The 20,302-nt window shown below is 40.1% G+C and overlaps 1 long non-coding RNA gene across 1 annotated transcript in view; it reads right to left on the bottom strand.

Annotated features, from left to right (window-relative positions):
* The window catches only part of LOC137499027 (uncharacterized), a 465,253-nt gene that overhangs the window by 88,866 nt on the left and 356,085 nt on the right, over window positions 1-20,302 (bottom strand). The gene's annotated exons all lie outside the window — the stretch shown is intronic.

Below are 20,302 nucleotides of genomic sequence, written 5' to 3'. Positions count from 1 at the left end.
CAACCAAAAATTCTACCCACTGCACCAACTGTACAGCACGACGTGGAGGGGTAATTACCCTACATATGGTTACAGTGTTGCCAGATTGCTACTCTTTAACGTCCGTTTTCTACCGGATATACTCGCAAGACGAAATTTTGTAAGAGACATTTTTTTTATTGCTGGCATGTGAGGAGTCGCGCTGCGACGCCCGAGTGCGCGAATTACGCTTCACCCTGTATACTATTGCCTACTTTATTATTCAGTCACCATGAAGATTATAAAGCAGCGAGACACACTCCCTGTTAGTGACATGTGGCATGTGGCATGTGGCATGTGATGAGTCGCGCTGCGACGCCCGAGTGCGCGAATTACGCTTCACCCTGTATATATAAACTATTGCCTACTTTATTATTCAGTCACCATGAAGATTATAAAGCAGCGAGACACACTCCCTGTTAGTGACTCAGTGCCACACAGTAGAAACACATGAAGGTGCAGTACGAGCTGAGCTTCATTCTTAACAACCTTTTACGTTTGGACTCAATAACAATGATGAATTTCGCTTCATCATTAATCAGCAAGATGTATACACCCTAGCACACGAAAGCTATCTCTATATCGAAGGACTCCTAGAAAAGGCAGATGGATGTGGACCAAGCAAATCTCAAGCAAACAAAAATGGTCTAGCTTTTCTCTTTTCTGAAGCGCGTTATGAAGTAAATAATGTGGAAATATTTGGATCGAAGAATGTTGGTATTACAAGTGCATTGAAACTCTACCACGCAATAACAACTGGGTGATTACTGAGGACGGTACTTTTTTCTGGTATGTTAATATTAAAACATGTTCTCGGCTTTGCAGATGATTTTACACAACCAAACTTAATGGAAATCTACCTGCCTTAATGGAAATATATTTCTAGACCTTTTTTCTCACTGCATCATTTCTATACGAGGATTAATGAGGGAGATATCATTAACGGACCGTTTTTCGGTACAAGTCCCACCGGACTTGCGTATTTCTTACAGCTTGAAAACTACTCAAGTTATTGTACCAAATTTTATATTTAGCATCCACATGTCCAAGGGTAGGTTTTAAGGTCAATCATCATCATCATCATCTGTTTACCCTCCAGGGTCGGTTTTTCCCTCGGACTTAGCGAGGGATCCCACCTCTACCGCCTCAAGGGCAGTGTCCTGGAGCTTCAGACTCTTGGTCGGGGGATACAACTGGGGAGTATGACCAGTACCTCGCCCAGGCGACCTCACCTGCTATGCTGAACAGGGGCCTTGTGGAGGGATGGGAAGATTGGAAGGGATAGGCAAGGAAGAGGGAAGGAAGAGGGAAGGAAGCGGCCGTGGCCTTAAGTTAGGTACCATCCCGGCATTCGCCTGGAGGAGAAGTGGGAAACCACGGAAAACCACTTCCAGGATGGCTGAGGCGGGAATAGAACCCACCTCTACTCAGTTGACCTCCCGAGGCTGAGTGGACCCCGTTTCAGCCCTCGTACCACTTTTCAAATTTCGTGGCAGAGCCGGGAATCGAACCCGGGCCTCCGGGGGTGGCAGCTAATCACGCTAACCACTACACCACAGAGGCGGACTTTAAGGTCAATAATATTTCAAATTCCCGGAATGCACTGGGTTTTATAGGGAACCGGAAAGGTGATTTTACTCACCCACAATATATAAAGTATAAGACCACCTTGACTGGAAAACGACCAAACTTGATGGAAATCCAATTCTAAATTTTTTTTCTTATGTGAATTTTTTGAACAGGAGGATTAAAAAGGGAGATATCATGAAAGGTCGGTTTCTCAGGCTAACTCCAGCGGACATAGCCCAAAAGGTGTTATATGTGGAGCAAATTCCTTATCTATCTATATAAATCAAATCGTAACGAGCGTGTGCCTGTGCATTGAGAATTTCGGTGAAATTTTTGTACAGCTTTCCGTTTAATGGGTAAATAATGACCATCTGCATATTTTTAGCTATAGTTTCCTGAAAATCCTAAATTTTACCTCCTCGCCTTTAATCAAGACTGCCTCACAATCTGCCACACGAGATGGAAAATTGAAATTTAGCAAAATTATACGTTTTAGCCGGTAACCTACGGAAAACTTCCGAGATCATTCATGTTTTAAAATTCTATGCCGAAGAATATAGAAATATGGAGGCAATTTAATGACGGTGCAGACCTTCGTTTCGAGGTATTTCGTGGCTAAACGCAAAGTCCTATCACAAAACGGATGGCACAATCTCCGTTCAATTTGGAGTGATCTACAAATTAATTAATAACAATAATGTTATTTGTTTTACGTCCCACTAACTACTCTTTTACGGTTTTCGGAGACGCCGAGGTGCCGGAATGTAGTCCCACAGGAGTTCTTTTACGTGCCATTAAATCTACCGACACGAGGCTGACGTATCTGAGCACCTTCAAATACCACCGGACTGAGCCAGGATCGAACCTACCAACTTGGGGCCAGGCCAGCGCCTTAACCGTCTGAGTCACTCAGCCCGGCGATCTACAAATTTGGTCCTGTGACATTTTGCCTCTCTCCCTCGCTCATAGGGTAGATTTGGCTGTAGGAATATTTCGATTGTTCGCAAATTTTGTGCTTCTTACACGTATGTTACTTAGTTTAACACTATTATAGGAGAAGATAGAGTGACCGAATTTGGCACGCACATTGACACGACGAATGGCTATATGTGAACCAAATTTCATGATTCTAGCTTCCACATAAGTATGTGAAAAGTAATGTAAAGTGTTAAAATGTACCCAAATTTCACCCCATTCAAATATCGTAACTCAGCCGAACCCATAAACATGGGAGATACGAGAAAAGACCAAACATGTAGAGCGTAGTGTGTCTGTACATTGACTAGTTTGGCAGAATTCCCGTGCAGTTATCATTTTCAGGTGTAAAAATGACCATATGCGCATTTCTTAGCTGATGGCCGGATAGATCTAGACCAAGCTTCATATTTAGAGTATACTTATCCAGGGGCAGGTTTAGATACGCAAATCACTTAAAAATCGCTTAATAGATTGGGAGTTTATACGAAAATCTACATAAATAAACGTGTCTGTAATTTCGTTTATTTTGTCAATGTTTCAAATATTTATTCGTTTTAGGTCAACTCCAGACCGTATCAGTGGATTCTAGCTTTCGTGTCTGTCTCCTCGTCTGTCTGCCCGGCTGTTCCATCATCACGGCGAATTGGCCGGATAGATCTTGATCTAATTTCACATTTCCAGTATTGTCATCCAGGGGCAGGATTAGATACCTTCATTTAAATGTCGCTGAATATACTGGGGGTTTATACGAAGACAAGAACAGGGTTTTTCAATTTTCTCTTTTACTATTGATTTTCTGTCAAATCCGGAGACCGTATGTGAAACTTCTCTTCATTTTAAACAATATTTGTTATGTACATAATTTCGCTTACTCTTCAAATGACGGAGAAAATCACTACTTTCTGCGTGTTTGGTACTCTGCATTGAGTGACCGACAATGAACCTACCGGGTACCATGGCAACGTCTCTGGCTGCTTGCCAGCAAGGAAATAACATAATGCCATTTTCGTCATTATTCCTGTAAACTCGTTGTTCTTCCTTGGGTAGAAAGCGATATAGACGTCAAGCTGCCATTCTGCGGGATATATGCAAAATACCGTTGGAGGTTACAATCGTCTTCGAATAGCACTAAGAGGCCTGTTAAACGTAGTGGTAGTAGTAGTAGTAGTAGTAGTAGTAGTAGTAGTAGTAGAAGTAGTAGTAGGTTCAAAGACACAGCAAGATCAGTGATCAAGGAGTCCGTCACCATTATACGGCATCACTTAAATAGTTTTCAAGAATGATGTATAATCTCTTGACTCTTTAGTTCTCAAATTCTTATTTTAAACATTCGAATATCACTTATTTACAGTATATGTAAAATATCGATATTTCATTTCCATGTGTAAATTTATGTAATACTCCTACATAATATCTTTTCATAAGCTTTGTCTATCTGGCAGTCTTTAAGTCAAGCGGTTCAAATTAATGAATTAATTAATTAATGACATACTTATACACAGGGGATGCCTCCCATAAGACCAATCCTTCATTCATGTTGAGATACACTGACTGACAGAGCAAATGCAACACCAAGAAGGAGTGGTTCGAAAGGGATGAAAGTTGGGGAAAAACAGAGACGGCACGGACGAATAATTGATGTTTATTTCAAACCGATATGCAGGTTACACAATGCGCACGGCATCGACTCAGTAGGATGTAGGACCACCGCGAGCGGCGATGCACGCAGAAACACGTCGAGGTACAGAGTCAATAAGAGTGCGGATGGTGTCCTGAGGGATGGTTCTCCATTCTCTCTCAACCATTTGCCACAGTTGGTCGTCCGTACGAGGCTGGGGCAGAGTTTGCAAACGGCGTCCAATGAGATCCCACACCTGTTCGATTGGTGAGAGATTCGGAGAGTACGCTGGCCACGGAAGCATCTGTACACCTCGTAGAGCCTGTTGGGAGATGCGAGCAGTGTGTGGGCGGGCATTATCCTGCTGAAACAGAGCAATGGGCAGCCCCTGAAGGTACGGGAGTGCCACCGGCCGCAGCACATGCTGCACGTAGCGGTGGGCATTTAACGTGCCTTGAATACGCACTAGAGGTGACGTGGAATCATACGCAATAGCGCCCCAAACCATGATGCCGCGTTGTCTAGCGGTAGGGCGCTCCACAGTTACTGCCGGATTTGACCTTTCTCCACGCCGACGCCACACTCGTCTGCGGTGACTATCACTGACAGAACAGAAGCGTGACTCATCGGAGAACACGACGTTCCGCCATTCCCTCATCCAAGTCGCTCTAGCCCGGCACCATGCCAGGCGTGCACGTCTATGCTGTGGAGTCAATGGTAGTCTTCTGAGCGGACGCCGGGAGTGCAGGCCTCCTTCAACCAATCGACGGGAAATTGTTCTGGTCGATATTGGAACAGCCAGGGTGTCTTGCACATGCTGAAGAATGGCGGTTGACGTGGCGTGCGGGGCTGCCACCGCTTGGCGGCGGATGTGCCGACCCTGCGTGCTGACGTCACTTGGGCTGCGCCTGGACCCCTCGCACGTGCCACATGTCCCTGCGCCAACCATCTTCGCCACAGGCGCTGCACCGTGGACACATCCCTATGGGTATCGGCTGCGATTTGACGAAGCAACCAACCTGCCCTCCTCAGCCCGATCACCATACCCCTCGTAAAGTCGTCTGTCTGCTGGAAATGCCTCCGTTGACGGCGGCCTGGCATTCTTAGCTATACGCGTGTCCTGTGGCACACGACAACACGTTCTACAATGACTGTCGGCTGAGAAATCACGGTACGAAGTGGGCCATTCGCCAACGCCGTGTCCCATTTATCGTTCGCTACGTGCTCAGCACAGCGGCGCATTTCACATCATGAGCATACCTCAGTGACGTCAGTCTACCCTGCAATTGGCATAAAGTTCTAACCACTCCTTCTTGGTGTTGCATTTGCTCTGTCAGTCAGTGTAGATAATGTTTAAGGTAATCACTAGGGAGCGGATTTTTATGTAATTACATATTTTTTTGCGTAAGTTTTAACGCAAGTTACGAAGTTCATTATTCCTATTGTGCATCCCCAAGTGTAAAAACTGAATCTTATTTCACATAAAAACACATATTTTCACATTTTTTAAATGTAAATACATATTTTGAGAAAATCTATAATAAGCACATAAATCGGCAATATTTGTTGATCAATAAAATTTAAAATGCTTCTGTGTTATAAAACAATGCTCATATTTTCATTTTACGATTACTTTATTGTTTTTAAGAGTATATTTAAAATAATGTATCTGAATGTTTCGGCTATTTATGGACTTCCCTCCATAAGTTCTAAAACTTGCTGGTCACTGGCTACGTCGTTACATTTAGACAGCGATTTGATTTGCTGCAAAAGATGTTTCCTTGCATGATATCATTCCAACTCTTTATGAGTCAACCCTCTCGGATTTTGTTTATAGAATATCAGCGAAAGGCAATCACGGAGAGAAAAGGTGACGTAATTCCTTTACTACATGGGAAACTCGGACGAATATTGCCCCACCATTAGGTAGTGGAATTTCATCACTCCTAAGAGTAAGGTTAGCTGTTCGGGTCCATATATATTCCCGTGGTTGTGTGATTTTGTATGGATTTATAAGAAATATTTCCTTCAGTGTACGCTGCTATTCTTTTTATTGAAACAGTGATTCACCGTAAATGCGTGTGTCGTAACCTGCAAAATAATGCCAAAAGCGAAGTCGAGTACAAGGTCGCGTCTTCAACAATATGTTGTGGAATTTAAAAGCATTTTCACTACCGATGGAAAAGTATTTATTTTGCCAACCGTGTGGTAAAACAGTACGTGCAGATCAACGTTCTCAAGTAATCCAGCATTTGTCTGGAAATAAGCATACTGCGGCTGCTTCGCGTGTGCGTTCGCGACAATTACTAATAGCTGAACCAGCTACTTCAAATGCAGGCCCATCTAAATATTCCCAGTATTATTTAGATGTGTGCAGAGCATTTGTTTGCGCCGACATCCCTCTTGGTAAAATAAATAATCCGGGACTGAGAAATTTCCTAACAAAGTACATTAATTTTGAGCCTCCAGACGAATCCACATTAAGGAAAAACTATCTCCCAAAATGTTACGAAGAAACTTTACAGAGAATTCGGGCAGTACGTGATGGCGAAAAACTGTGGGTGAGCATTGACGAAACCACTTATTCAAGTGACAGAAAAGTAGGAAATGTTGTAGTTGGTGTGTTGAAGAATGACAAAACTGCTTACGAACGTTCTTATTTGCTAGCGTGTAAAGAAATGCTTGCTGCAAACCATATCACTGTAGCTAAGTTATTCAATGAAGCCATGCACTTACTTTGGCCAAAAGGTATAAAATACGACCATGTATTGCTTTTCCTTACTGACAGTGCAGCTTACATGAAAAAGGCAGCCGAAGGCCTTTCTGTGAGCTTTCCGAAAATGATACACGTAACTTGCGTTGTTCATGCTCTACACAGGTTATGTAAAACTGTGCGGGCTCAGTATCCTCAAGTGGATAAATTAGTGTCTAATGGCAAAAAGGTCTTCGTAAAAGCACCCTCAAGAATCGATCTCTTTAAAGAGAAAAACCCGGATCTTGCGCTTCCTCCTCTGCCTATTGTTACGCGGTGGGGTACCTGGCTTAGCGCTGTGGTATACTACGCAGACAATTTCGAAAGTTTTGCATCCGTTGTGATCGTGCTAGATAAAAACGACGCGTCGTCAATTGAGATTCTTCACGAGATACTAAAAGACAGCTCTTTGAAAAATGATTTGGCGTTTATATCTGCCAATCTAAGCTTTGTAACTATTATTGATGATAATAATAAATAAAATCATGAAAAAAATATATAAATAAAATTACTCAAAAACTTAATAAAATTAATAAGCATAATTAACCGAAATGTCCGTAGTATGGGCGCCAGAGTTCACCAGAATGGATCCCTCGAATTTAGATAAGAGCATGATAAACTTTATCTCCCAGGGCGTGTACATAATGCTGCGAACTGGTACATCTGCTGCAGGCCTTACCTAACCTCCTGAAAACGACTAATTAGGTAGGAACTGCACCTAGGTTTATCAATAACACTGATTCTAAAATAGCTAACTATATTCTGAACAAATTCCGTGCATGAGCACCTCATCAACATACAACATTATACATATAATACACACATAAAATATTGCTGGAAGACTCCATATTTACAACAACAACAATAATGAAAACCGTGGGAAAACGAAAGCGAGAACTAAGCTACCATTTGTAGATGGTCCGATGAACAATGTACATGTATGAAGATAAACACCCTTCACTGTCTCTATATCAATTCGATTTACCGATTCTCATAATCGGCAGTTATCACATCACACAGATACTGTACCTTGTACTACTGTGTTCACATATTTTAACACTTGTTGTAAAGATATATACACACGTCTGTCGATCCTCAACATATAATTTTATGGAAAGTCTGAGATAGCTTTCACCAACATATAATGCTAGGCCGCCACAAGTGCTACAATACTTAATGCGCAAGCACTCTCCACAATCAGCCACTTTCCACAAACATAACACGACTACGCTCCACGAACGTTTGAAGTCCAGTCCATTGCAGCCATGTCAATCCAGTACCGTGTCTCAGCACCACTTCCTTCCCGTACAGTCCGTCAGTTGTAGTTGTAGTTATCTTCCTTCTCGTTCCTATACAATCACCTTCACAATCACCCTTACAATGTTTCTCATAATGTCTCATGCAATCTCCCGGTTGCCGCCGTATCACCAACCTTTATAGACATCAACATCCCCCTCCACTCAGATGATACGTCTGGATTGGTGCTTGCCAGCCAATCATGGGTGGTCCTCTTCTCAAGCCCAAGCCCTGAACTACTTCTTCCTCCCAAGACAATAACAAACACTCGGGAGTTTTCATGAATCACCAAACTTTCCCTGGTACAACAACAAGCTCATCTCATCAGGCTGGGATATATACATGACAAATGGAATTTCCTGACACAAGTACATCACAACACACACTGGGGTAGCCATATGACTCATTCAAATTACCAGAGTTACTAAAGCAATGTTTTCCCACTCGTGCAAAACAAATTACTCATACCTACATATGTGGATATCTTCCAGCTTACCAATATAAATGGCAAAGTATACAAATGAAATAATAATAATAATAATGATAATTGTAACTATTAATAATAGTAATAATAATAAATCGAATACTGACAATAATATCTCTACCTTCTACATATAATTCGGGGGTGTGATATATGTACTATCACATAACGCCCCCTTGGTGAATCGATGATATCATATATTATGATTCACCATAAAACAGAACTTCATACATAACCTTATAATGGCATAACTGAACACACAATTTACTGTAATAATGATATATACATTGCGTCTACTGCATTGTATTCGCACACACGAAATACAATTTGTCCAAACAATAATAATAATAATAATATGGCTATATACACACAACTCTGACTGTTTCATATAGCATTGAACACAATCCCTTCTTGCTACTGTACACATACATTAATATTGATAACTAGCGAATGTACCCGTGCTTCGCTACGGTATTCTACATTGTATTCGAATATCGAAGTAAATAGTGTACATGCAGTAAATAAGATAGTTTTAAAATTGCATGTCTCTTAGCGTTATCCGAGAAAGAGCATGGGGAGGTCCCCGTACGTTTCCAATGTAAAGTGTTTGTTACGGATTTGTGATATAACGGCAGGCTCACTTGCCTACTGGCATTCACAATCAGGTTGGGAAGTTTACATTATAATTGCAGGCCCCATTGCCTACTATGCGGACAGAATCGATTTGGGGAGTTTTCGTTAAAATGGCAGCCCCCCTTTCCTACCTCCAGACAGATTACAGTTTTTATTATAATGGCAGGCAATTACCCTACTATCACTCGAAATTGAGTTGTGCAGTTATCATTATAATGACAGGCCCCTTTTCCTACTGCCAGCCAGCGTACTGCCAGTCACACCAAGTTGGTGAGTTTCCATCAAAATAGCAGGCCACTATGCCTAATGCCAGTCACATTTTAGATGAGTACATTTCTTTATAATGGCGGGCACCCTTGCCTACTGCCAAACACAATCGGGTAGGGGAGTTTTAAACAAAACTGCATGCTCACTTACCTTCTGCAAGTCAAATCGAGAAGGGAACTATTCATTACAATTGTAGGCCTTCCTTACTAATGATAGTTACACAGGAGTTGGAGAAGGAACCCTTTCCTACTGCCAGTCAAAGTCGGTGTGGGGAGTACTGATTACAATAGCAGACCGACCCTTTCTCGATCGCTAAATCGACATCAGTGAATATATATAGATCGACATATGAAAGTATATGCGTGTTTACAATATTGAAGACCTTCATTTACAGATTAACTGCTACTAAACGTACGTCATATCGACAAAGGATTATACCATAAGACACGCCGGATTTAGTGGCCTAAATGGCTGGTCCAATGATATGTCATCTATTCTTGGGTCAGATTTAGAAACGTGGAACAGGGTAAAGGTTTTGTAAGATCATCTCACATTACATTACTTTTCGGATAATAATGTGACAGCTACATACGTAGCATTTGGCTCACATATGGCTACTGAGTGGGCCAATTTTCGTGAAGAGTTTGATGATTCTGTATTTCATATAAGTAATTGAAAGTATGAATAATGCATGTGAAAATTCCAAATTGACTTAACATCGATTAATAGAGAAAAATCAAACGTAAAAGGGATACAGATACGGCATAAAGTCATAAGACCAAGGTTGTAGATCATTCCAAATTGAACGGAGATTGTGCAATCCGTTACGTGATAGGAATTTCCGAAGGTCTGCACCATCATTAAAATTGCCTGCATATTTCGATATTCTTCGGGGATAAAAAATGAAAAATTTAATGATATAGGATTTTTCATTCGTTACAGGCTAAAACGTATAATTTTGTCAAATTTCAATTATCTTCTTATTCTTCTGGCAGATTATGCCACAATGTGGATTTTGGGCGAGGCGGGTAAAAATTAGGACTTTCAGGAAATCAAAAATTATGGAGATTGTTATTATTACCCCTTAAACGGAAAGCTGTACGAAAATTTCGCCAAAATAGTCAGTGTAGAGGTACACAGTCGTTACGATTTGATTTATATAGATAAGGAATCTGCTCCATGTAAAACACCTTTTGGGCTATGTCCGCTGGACTTAACCTGCAAAAGTGACCATTCATGATATCTCCCTTATTAATCCTCCTGACGAAAAAATGCACATGAAAAAAAAGGTTTAGAGGTGGAATTTCATCAGGTTTGGTCGATTTCCAGTCAGGTTGGTCTTGTTCTGTATATATTGTGGAAGAGTAAAATCACCATTTCGGTTCCTTATAAACCGCCAGTCCATTCCGGAACATGAAATGTTATTTACGTTTAAAACCTACCTTTGGACAGGTGGATGCTAAATATAAATTTTGTTTCGAATGTCTTCAGTAGTTTTCAAGTTGAAAGGAATACGCTTTACACGCACCCGCTCGTGAGTTAAGTTCGATGGGACTTGTACAGAAAAACGGTCCTTTAATGATATCTCCCTTATTGATCCTCGTATCGAAATGATGCACATGAGAAAAAAAGGTTTAGACATTAATTTCTACCAAGATAGGTAGACTTCCATAAACTTTTGTTGTGTATATTTTTTGGAAGTGCAAAATCACTGTTTCGGTTTCGTATAAACCCCCAGTTAGTTCAGGGATTTAGAAACAATATTTGCCCTGAAACCTATCAAGGACAGGTATATTCTAAATACGAATCTTGGTGGAAATGCATCCAGTAGTTTCTAGCATTCACGTACATACGGCGTAATTAAGGAAGAAAATAATACAGTTAAGAATGTTGAAACTAATAGAAAATGGATTATAACTGAGGACAGCCGGATAACGACAAATAAATAAATGCCGTGAGTTATGGATATAATAAAGCGCTAACAGAGGAGAAATTTAGGTTCAGTGATTCTTAGGTAAACAAATATGAAGATGACTAATGGTGTTATTACTTAATCTATTCGAGGGCGGTTATAACCTGCAACGATATTCCGCCAATATCCCGCAGATGAGCCGATTGATGCCTCTCTTGCCATCTACCCAAGGAACAACCACGAATTTAAAAGCATGATGAGGAAAATGGCAATACGTTACTTCCCTACTGGCATGCAGTCAGAGACGTTGCCATGGTAACCTGTAGGTTCGTTGTCGGTCTGTCGGTCACTAAATGCAGAGCATGATACCAGCAGAAAATTGTAAATTTCTCCGTCATGTGAAGAGTAAGGTAAATTATGAACATAACGAAAGTTGTTTATAATGAAGAGACGTTTCACGTACGGTAAACGAAGTTTACAGAAAATCAATAGTATAAGAGAAAATAGAGGAAAACCACTGTGGTTTTCCTATAAACACCCCGTCTATTCAAAGATTTTAAAATTATATGCATATCGGAACCTTTCCTGGGATGAGTGTACTCTAAATATGAAGTTTGGCTGAGATCTACCCAACCGTTCCGACGTGATGGTGGGAAAACCACTCTGGTTTTCCTATAAACCCCCCGTCTATTCAAGGATTTTAAAATGATATGCATATCTAAACCTTCCCCGGGATTAGTATACTCTAAATACAATGTTTGGTTGAGATCCATCCAGCCGTTTCGACGTGATGGTGGAAAAACCATTCTGATTTTCCTATAAACCCCCCATATATTCAAATATTTTAAAATGATATGCATATGGAAAACTTCCCCGCGATGAGTATCCTCTAAATATGAAGTTTGGTTGAGATCTATCCAGCCGTTTCGACGTGATGGTGGAACAGACAAACAGACAGATAAACAGAAACAATTTTATTTATATAGATTTTTACACTCGTTCTTCACCCCCTTTCCATCCCCGCCCAAAGGAGTCCTATGGGTGCCTTACACAACAGTATATTTTTTCCCAGATATTAAGTCTTATTTGTACCTATTTTGGTTGACAGCTATGCCCAAACGTACATGCATAATCTCACTGCTCTAGAATCCTGGAGCTGACGTTGCCATGGTTACGGCAGTTCATTTCTTTATCCGATTCCTAGAGCAGGGGTAGTGTGGTGCCAATATCTCCGTAACGGTTGGTTTTAGGGCCTTAAAACATGGTTTTCGGGCCCGTAGGGCTTACCGAGTTTTGTTCTTTGCGTCAAGAGGATTAAATTGAGCTTTGTCTCGTCCTTATACGACAAATTCGATATTTTGCCTATAATAGTATAAGAGAAAATGGAGGAAAACCGTTTTTCCTATAAAACCCCCGTCTTTTCAAAGATTTTAAAATGATATGCATATCGAAACCTTCCCCGGGGTCAGTATACTCTAAATATGAAGTTTGGTTGAGATCTATCCAGCCGTTTCGACGTGATGGTGGAACAGACAAACAGACAGACAAACAGACAAACAGAAACAATTTTATTTATATAGATACTAGCGAATGTACCCGTGCTTCGCTACGGTATTCTACATTGTATTCGAATATCGAAGTAAATAGTGTACATGCAGTAAATAAGATAGTTTTAAAATTGCATGTCTCTTAGCGTTATCCGAGAAAGAGCATGGGGAGGTCCCCGTACGTTTCCAATGTAAAGTGTTTGTTACGGATTTGTGATATAACGGCAGGCTCACTTGCCTACTGGCATTCACAATCAGGTTGGGAAGTTTACATTATAATTGCAGGCCCCATTGCCTACTATGCGGACAGAATCGATTTGGGGAGTTTTCGTTAAAATGGCAGCCCCCCTTTCCTACCTCCAGACAGATTACAGTTTTTATTATAATGGCAGGCAATTACCCTACTATCACTCGAAATTGAGTTGTGCAGTTATCATTATAATGACAGGCCCCTTTTCCTACTGCCAGCCAGCGTACTGCCAGTCACACCAAGTTGGTGAGTTTCCATCAAAATAGCAGGCCACTATGCCTAATGCCAGTCACATTTTAGATGAGTACATTTCTTTATAATGGCGGGCACCCTTGCCTACTGCCAAACACAATCGGGTAGGGGAGTTTTAAACAAAACTGCATGCTCACTTACCTTCTGCAAGTCAAATCGAGAAGGGAACTATTCATTACAATTGTAGGCCTTCCTTACTAATGACAGTTACACAGGAGTTGGAGAAGGAACCCTTTCCTACTGCCAGTCAAAGTCGGTGTGGGGAGTACTGATTACAATAGCAGACCGACCCTTTCTCGATCGCTAAATCGACATCAGCGAATATATATAGATCGACATACGAAAGTATATGCGTGTTTACAATATTGAAGACCTTCATTTACAGATTAACTGCTACTAAACGTACGTCATATCGACAAAGGATTATACCATAAGACACGCCGGATTTAGTGGCCTAAATGGCTGGTCCAATGATATGTCATCTATTCTTGGGTCAGATTTAGAAACGTGGAACAGGGTAAAGGTTTTGTAAGATCATCTCACATTACATTACTTTTCGGATAATAATGTGACAGCTACATACGTAGCATTTGGCTCACATATGGCTACTGAGTGGGCCAATTTTCGTGAAGAGTTTGATGATTCTGTATTTCATATAAGTAATTGAAAGTATGAATAATGCATGTGAAAATTCCAAATTGACTTAACATCGATTAATAGAGAAAAATCAAACGTAAAAGGGATACAGATACGGCATAAAGTCATAAGACCAAGGTTGTAGATCATTCCAAATTGAACGGAGATTGTGCAATCCGTTACGTGATAGGAATTTCCGAAGGTCTGCACCATCATTAAAATTGCCTGCATATTTCGATATTCTTCGGGGATAAAAAATGAAAAATTTAATGATATAGGATTTTTCATTCGTTACAGGCTAAAACGTATAATTTTGTCAAATTTCAATTATCTTCTTATTCTTCTGGCAGATTATGCCACAATGTGGATTTTGGGCGAGGCGGGTAAAAATTAGGACTTTCAGGAAATCAAAAATTATGGAGATTGTTATTATTACCCCTTAAACGGAAAGCTGTACGAAAATTTCGCCAAAATAGTCAGTGTAGAGGTACACAGTCGTTACGATTTGATTTATATAGATAAGGAATCTGCTCCATGTAAAACACCTTTTGGGCTATGTCCGCTGGACTTAACCTGCAAAAGTGACCATTCATGATATCTCCCTTATTAATCCTCCTGACGAAAAAATGCACATGAAAAAAAAGGTTTAGAGGTGGAATTCCATCAGGTTTGGTCGATTTCCAGTCAGGTTGGTCTTGTTCTGTATATATTGTGGAAGAGAAAAATCACCATTTCGGTTCCTTATAAACCGCCAGTCCATTCCGGAACATGAAATGTTATTTACGTTTAAAACCTACCTTTGGACAGGTGGATGCTAAATATAAATTTTGTTTCGAATGTCTTCAGTAGTTTTCAAGTTGTAAGGAATACGCTTTACACGCACCCGCTCGTGAGTTAAGTCCGATGGGACTTGTACAGAAAAGCGGTCCTTTAATGATATCTCCCTTATTGATCCTCGTATCGAAATGATGCACATGAGAAAAAAAGGTTTAGACATTAATTTCTACCAAGGTAGGTAGACTTCCATAAACTTTTGTTGTGTATATTTTTTGGAAGTGCAAAATCACTGTTTCGGTTTCGTATAAACCCCCAGTTAGTTCAGGGATTTAGAAACAATATTTGCCCTGAAACCTATCAAGGACAGGTGTATTCTAAATACGAATCTTGGTGGAAATGCATCCAGTAGTTTCTAGCATTCACGTACATACGGCGTAATTAAGGAAGAAAATAATACAGTTAAGAATGTTGAAACTAATAGAAAATGGATTATAACTGAGGACAGCCGGATAACGACAAATAAATAAATGCCGTGAGTTATGGATATAATAAAGCGCTAACAGAGGAGAAATTTAGGTTCAGTGATTCTTAGGTAAACAAATATGAAGATGACTAATGGTGTTATTACTTAATCTATTCGAGGGCGGTTATAACCTGCAACGATATTCCGCCAATATCCCGCAGATGAGCCGATTGATGCCTCTCTTGCCATCTACCCAAGGAACAACCACGAATTTAAAAGCATGATGAGGAAAATGGCAATACGTTACTTCCCTACTGGCATGCAGTCAGAGACGTTGCCATGGTAACCTGTAGGTTCGTTGTCGGTCTGTCGGTCACTAAATGCAGAGCATGATACCAGCAGAAAATTGTAAATTTCTCCGTCATGTGAAGAGTAAGGTAAATTATGAACATAACGAAAGTTGTTTATAATGAAGAGACGTTTCACGTACGGTAAATGAAGTTTACAGAAAATCAATAGTATAAGAGAAAATAGAGGAAAACCACTGTGGTTTTCCTATAAACACCCCGTCTATTCAAAGATTTTAAAATTATATGCATATCGGAACCTTTCCTGGGATGAGTATACTCTAAATATGAAGTTTGGCTGAGATCTATCCAGCCGTTTCGACGTGATGGTGGGAAAACCACTCTGGTTTTCCTATAAACCCCCCGTCTATTCAAGGATTTTAAAATGATATGCATATCTAAACCTTCCCCGGGATTAGTATACTCTAAATACAATGTTTGGTTGAGATCCATCCAGCCGTTTCGACGTGATGGTGGAAAAACCATTCTGATTTTCCTATAAACCCCCCATATATTCAAATATTTTAAAATGATATGCATATGGAAAACTTCCCCGCGATGAGTATCCTCTAAATATGAAGTTTGGTTGAGATCTATCCAGCCGTTTCGACGTGATGGTGGAAAAACCATTCTGGTTTTCCTATAAACCCCCTGTCTATTCAAGGATTTTAAAATGATATGCATATCAAAACCTTCTCCGGGATGAGTATACCCTAAATATGAAGTTTGGTTGAGATCTATCCAGCCGTTTCGACGTGATGGTGGAACAGACAAACAGACAGACAAACAGAAACAATTTTATTTATATAGATTTTTACACTCGTTCTTCACCCCCTTTCCATCCCCGCCCAAAGGAGTCCTATGAGTGCCTTACACAACAGTATATTTTTTTCCCAGATATTAAGTCTTATTTGTACCTATTTTGGTTGACAGCTATGCCCAAACGTACATCCATAATCTCACTGCTCTAGAATCCTGGAGCTGACGTTGCCATGGTTACGGCAGTTCATTTCTTTATCCGATTCCTAGAGCAGGGGTAGTGTGGTGCCAATATCTCCGTAACGGTTGGTTTTAGGGCCTTAAAACATGGTTTTCGGGCCCGTAGGGCTTACCGAGTTTTGTTCTTTGCGTCAAGAGGATTAAATTGAGCTTTGTCTCGTCCTTATACGACAAATTCGATATTTTGCCTATAATAGTATAAGAGAAAATGGAGGAAAACCGTTTTTCCTATAAAACCCCCGTCTTTTCAAAGATTTTAAAATGATATGCATATCGAAACCTTCCCCGGGGTCAGTATACTCTAAATATGAAGTTTGGTTGAGATCTATCCAGCCGTTTCGACGTGATGGTGGAACAGACAAACAGACAGACAAACAGACAAACAGAAACAATTTTATTTATATAGATATACATCCAAGGTGCAGATCCTATCTCTTATATCTGCGAAGGCTATAGATATTAAATGTCCCAAGGACCTCATTTTCAGCGGTTAGGAGCCTATAAGCACACTTGCGTATTCTACTGTCCACCGTATACGGACCCTGATATTAATAAAAAAACTATACATAAACTTAACATTGGCATCGATAAGCGAGGAATGCGTACCGCAATAAAAACTAACTACTTCTAGAATACACTCTATCTCACACACAAAGATTCATCCCATCGAGTCACACAAGAATCATACAAGCTTTCATTCAGAACATTCATAACAAAGAAATCCCTATTTCTGAAATGCGCGGGAATCTCACTACGTTTACTCTTCCACAAAACCATAATTAATGCAAGTAAAAAGATCACATACTTTTTCACACATTCCACATCGCTATCACTCAGCACGTCGTTCAAATAATTCATACAACTCTCAGAATTAAATAAAACTTTACACACTCGCTTGGATAGACTTTCTTTCATCTCACGCACACTTCCATTCACACACACGCTTACTCTATTACTGAAATTCTTACCATAATACACTTTGAAATTGCTGTCATTACTACTTAATGACCCAACAATTAATCCATCTTCACCACCTTCCATATCAGCTCCTACTTGCACCACTTTCATGCCAACAACACTGCTACCCTCGACTCTCTTATCAGAAGTTTCATTAATCTTAAAGTCACCATTTTCACACATAATGGACCTAACTTTACTCTCCTCACGTACACTTAAATCAACAAAAACATCCTCATGATGTATACTCCGTGAACACTCTTCACTCACAAAACAACCTTCATCAACTTCACAAAAAACTTCACTTTCAATTTCAGAAACTTCCACAAGATTATCGATCGCAGCACTGCTATTATCATCACCACTAGCACAAAGTAAGACGTCCGACACATCATTCTTACTTTCATCACGCCCCCTATTCTCAAAATCTCCCTGAACACAAAACACATGGTCATACAATAATTCCTCTTTCACGTCTACCTCGTAACTTACCTGTTACATCGCGTGAATAGGAATTTCGGTATCGGACTGCTTATCTGACCCAACTAAGAAGTCCGATTCCGGTTTAAATTACTTGACGTGGACTGTTCACCATCATCATGTCTCTGCACTTGATCTGGAGGTCTCTGATCCGTACGCCCCCTACTTTCTGATTCCCCTTGATTAGGTCTACTGCCATAATATTCCTGGTGATTAACTCCCTGATTAGACTGTCTGTTTCCCCTTCCGGAATTACCACCCTGATTCCCTTGCCTAGAATGACTGAAATTCTGATTATTCCTATCTCCCCCTAGCTGATTACCTTGTCTCCCATTATCCCCGTAATTCCTACCTTCACTTTGCCTGGTCCTCCCCTGCCCTTCCAAAGCATCAAACCTCTCTAACAGCTGCTCTAATTCTTTAATCGTAACAATATTCTGCATACATGCAGCTAATCCGACCTTCTCAGGAAAATGCCTCAACATCTGGCGGACTGTATCTCTCTCCGATGCTAGACCTTCAATATTCTGGCTGATCAGAACATGCGCTAAGAAATACTCCGTCATAGATACACCTTCCTGAGGTTTATACTTGCCAAATAGCACGCGATCTCTTTCCCTTCCCTGAATAGCTTCACTCCAAAATTTAGAACTAAATTTCTCCCTAAATTCCTCTAAACTCGAAATACCCTGTCTATAAACTTGAAACCAGGATCTCGCTTCTCCAACAAATGCAATATCCAACATCTCATCAACCATACTCCACTCGATCAAACCATCGTCAAGATTCTTGGAAAACCGTTTCTCCACCGTTTTCAAGAATTCCATCGGATTAAACTGCCGACCATTAAACTTGGGTAATTCAGAGTCCTTCGTACAAGAGACGTACCTATTACATATGCTGCTACCTAATTGGATTTGACTGATCTCCTGCCTTAATTTCACATGACATGATTTAATTCCTTCTTCCACTACCATTCTGGCATTTCCTTCTACTGACTTGAGGTCATCTTTTACCGACTTAAGGTCTTTCTCCAATTTCTCATTCTTCTCATCTATACGCTTCGCTAAAACGTTCTGATTGGATTTAATTCTATCTATTTCTTCTACTTTATCTTCCACTATTTTTATTCTCTTATCACATTCCTTGCTGTTTTCAACAAATTCTTTCCTAACTACATTAAATCGGCATTCAATTTTCTCAGTCAATTCCAAGCTTTGAGCTTCTACCTTATTACCGACTTCCTGAATTTCCCTGCTTTGATGGTCGAACTTCTGGTTCAATTCATCTATTCTACCATTCACAGCACTACTTAAACTATCAATTTTACTAGACAATTCAACACTCACTAAATTTAACTCCTTACTTTGATTCTCAATCTTACTGGACAATTCCGTACTAACTGAATTTAATTCACTATTAATACTGTATATTTCATTACTTAAAAAACTCAATTCACTCTTCAACTCTTTACTCTGACTATCAATCTTGCTAGACAATTCAAACTTATTATTATCGATTTTACTGGACAATTCAAAATTATTATTATCGATTTTACTGGATAATTCATCACTCTTACTGGACAATTCATTAAATAGTGATTTAATCATACTAAAAGTTAAAACCTCCCCTTGAACCGTTTCCTTAACAACCCCTACATTCTGAGTTTGAGACGGGTTACTGGATTCCTCACCGATCGTTGCAAATTGATCTTTCCTACTATCAGCCATTTTGCTACTCTCACTTAAATTAGATAAACTCAATGTGGTGGAATTCTTTTGACTTCTCTTATCCTGATTCTTGGTACCAGCAACTTTCAAAACCTCTCTACTTCTTAATTTTATAATACTCGACTCGCTACAACATTTCTTCATACTCCAACATACATATCACGTACATATAAAACACTTCACTGACATAGTTTGCAGAATTCCAACCACACCTGACAAGTGCACCTACGCTTATAAGCCTAACAGATGTACCAATCATTCAGCCACACGTTGGGAAGCCAATTGTAACTATTATTGATGATAATAATAAATAAAATCATGAATAAAATATATAAATAAA

Source organism: Anabrus simplex, chromosome 3 (genome assembly GCF_040414725.1).
Source record: "Anabrus simplex isolate iqAnaSimp1 chromosome 3, ASM4041472v1, whole genome shotgun sequence".
NCBI classification, from domain to species: domain Eukaryota; kingdom Metazoa; phylum Arthropoda; class Insecta; order Orthoptera; family Tettigoniidae; genus Anabrus; species Anabrus simplex.
Note: the sequence above shows the minus strand (reverse complement) of the source record. Positions and strands in the feature narration are given on the sequence as shown.